Genomic DNA, 3294 nt, shown 5'->3' with positions numbered 1-3294 from the left:
CGACGGTCTGATCGCTGGTAGGGGTCCTCTGTGTTTGCCACCACCACGCTTCCCCCTCTCTCATACATCCCCGAAGGCCCGTTTTAGGACCGTCTTCGCTCCAGGCGGAGCTCCAGGGGTGGCGGGCGAATCTGAATCTGGCCCAGGACGGGCCACCCTCCCTGGGCTGGCCAGGGAGGTCTGAGGGCATGGAGCTTTGGAACCACACCACGTTATTGGACTCTGTCTATTTTTTCCCCCAAACTTTGGCACCAGAGCCGGACCACCACACCATGTGCGCTGGGCTCGTGCCCAGGAAAAGATGCACCCTGCCTGGGGTGCACTTTTCAGAAAACCAGCCTGTCTTTTCCTGGAGGTCTCGTAACTTCCAGAGCTCCAGCGCGGCGTAATCTGGATTTTTACATGCCCACCCAGAGTGACTCTGAGTGGGACTCACGACGGTCTGATCGCTGGTAGGGGGTCCTCTGTGTTTGCCACCACCACGCTTCCCCTCTCTCATACATCCCCGAAGGCCCGTTTTAGGACCGTCTTCGCTCCAGGCGGAGCTCCAGGGGTGGCGGGCGAATCTGAATCTGGCCCAGGACGGGCCACCCTCCCTGGGCTGGCCAGGGAGGTCTGAGGGCATGGAGGTTTGGAGCCACCGCACATTTTTTGTACTTTGTCGTTTTTCGAGATCTGGGCTTCAGAGTCGAGCCCAGGCTCCGTTTCAAGGTGGGCATTGGGCTTCGTTCTTGCCCAGGAGACCCGCACCCTGCCTGGGATGCACTTTTCAGAGAAACCGGGCCGCCTTTTCCTGGAGGTTCTCGTGTTTTTCAGAGCTCCACCACAGCAGAGATTGAATCCTCTTCCCCAGCCAGAGTGCACCCTCTCTGGCTTGGGTGAGTGCCTTGAGTGCCCTGGAGGTCCGAACCAACAGCACGTTTATGGACTTTGTCTATTTTTCCAAATTCGACTCCAGAGTCAAGCCGGCCAAGGGGCTCTCTGAAGGCCCCTCTCTCCCTCCCTCATCCTCTACAAGAGCCCCATGGTCCGTTTTAGGACCGTCTTCGCTCCAGGCGGAGCTCCAGGGGTGGCGGGGGAAATCTGAGTCTGGCCCAGGACGGGCCACCCTCCCTGGGCTGGCCAGGGAGGTCTGAGGGCATGGAGGTTTGGAGCCACCGCACCTTTTTGTACTTTGTCGTTTTTCGAGATCTGGGCTTCAGAGTCGAGCCCAGGCTCCGTTTCAAGGTGGGCATTGGGCTTCGTTCTTGCCCAGGAGACCCGCACCCTGCCTGGGATGCACTTTTCAGAGAAACCGGGCCGTCTTTTCCCTGGAGGTTTTCGTGTTTTTCAGAGCTCCACCACAGCAGAGATTGAATCTGCTTCCCCAGCCAGAGTGCACCCTCTCTGGCTTGGGTGAGTGGTGCCTTGAGTGGCCAGGGCCAACATCACCCACGGGCATCGGGCTTTATTCGTGCCCATGAGACCCGCACCCTGCCTGGGATGCACTTTTCAGAGAAACCGGGCCGTCTTTTCCTGGAGGTTTCGCGTTTTTCCAGAGCTCCACCACAGCAGAGATTGAATCTGCTTCCCCAGCCAGAGTGCACCCTCTCTGGCTTGGGTGAGTGCCTTGAGTGGCCAGGGCCAACATCACCCACGGGGCATCGGGCTTTATTCGTGCCCAGGAGACCCGCACCCTGCCTGGGATGCACTTTTCAGAGAAATCGGGCCGTCTTTTCCTGGAGGTTTCGCGTTTTTCCAGAGCTCCACCACAGCAGAGATTGAATCTGCTTCCCCAGCCAGAGTGCACCCTCTCTGGCTTGGGTGAGTGCCTTGAGTGGCCAGGGCCAACATCACCCACGGGCATCGGGCTTTATTCGTGCCCATGAGACCCGCACCCTGCCTGGGATGCACTTTTCAGAGAAATCGGGCCGTCTTTTCCTGGAGGTTTCGCGTTTTTCCAGAGCTCCACCACAGCAGAGATTGAATCTGCTTCCCCAGCCAGAGTGCACCCTCTCTGGCTTGGGTGAGTGCCTTGAGTGGCCAGGGCCAAAATCACCCACGGGGCATCGGGCTTTATTCGTGCCCAGGAGACCCGCACCCTGCCTGGGATGCACTTTTCAGAGAAATCGGGCCGTCTTTTCCTGGAGGTTTCGCGTTTTTCCAGAGCTCCACCACAGCAGAGATTGAATCTGCTTCCCCAGCCAGAGTGCACCCTCTCTGGCTTGGGTGAGTGCCTTGAGTGGCCAGGGCCAACATCACCCACGGGGCATCGGGCTTTATTCGTGCCCAGGAGACCCGCACCCTGCCTGGGATGCAGATCGGTTTGTGTGAGTCCTGGTTGGGTGAGCGTTACCCTTCTACATCACCCCCAAGGCCCGTTTTAGGACCGTCTCGGCTCCGGGCGGACAGCCGGGGGGCAGGGGGCGAATCTGCCTCCGGCCCGGGTCGGAGCTCCCTCCCCGGGGCCGTGCGTGGAGACCCGTCGCGCCCGGAGCTCCCGTGCAACCCCACGTTTTGGACTTGGGTTTTGGAGCGAGCGAGCGGGGTCGAACCCCGGGGGCCGAGCCGCCACGGAGTCCCCGAGCCCCGGGGACGAAGCCCCGGGAGCGAGGTCCCTCCGTGGAGGCGCGAGCCCCCAGGGCCCGGCCGCCCGCCCGGGGAGGAGAGCGCACGCTCCCCTACCCCTCAAAACCCACGTGGCTGGTTGCAGCAGACCCTGTGCACCGGAGGTTCCTCCAGGAGCGCGGGGCTGGGTGCTCTAAGCCCAAGTCATACAGGCAACCATGCCTCCCCGGGACTCCCCCTGCGAGCGGCGGCTGTTTGAAGGACGGTAACCCCACTGCACGGGGCTTCAAACGACCGTAGCTCGCCGAAGGCGGCTCCGATCGACGCCAAATTTTTATGGGCTGGAGAACGGGACGAGACCTTTCGAATGAGACCGCCCCCAGCCCCGTGGGCCCCCGGGGGCCCGAGATACGGGCCCCCAAAGCGCCCCGGAAGCGGAAAAACGCAAATATCTCGCCGAAAACTCGACGTGCCCGGCCGAGGCCGGGCTCATTCGAACCGTCTCGCCGAGCTGAACGCGTCCATATGCGTTTCGTCGTTTTTGGTCGAGTATTCGCGGAGATATCGGCCGAAAACCCTCGGCCGCGCTCTGAAATGGCGCCCGCCGATGACGTCACGATCCCGGGAGAAAATCGCCCGTATCTCCGCGACGCGAAGGCCCAGAGAGCTCAAATTTGGGTGGCGAGGTCCCACGGGGGCCCTCGCTCGAACCAGGGCGGCGGCGGGCCCCGGGGACGCCCCCTACCG

The sequence above is a fragment of the Pimephales promelas genome, chromosome 2 (assembly GCF_988280905.1).
Source record: "Pimephales promelas chromosome 2, fPimPro1.hap1.1, whole genome shotgun sequence".
Taxonomy (NCBI): Eukaryota; Metazoa; Chordata; class Actinopteri; order Cypriniformes; family Leuciscidae; genus Pimephales; species Pimephales promelas.
Note: the sequence above shows the minus strand (reverse complement) of the source record.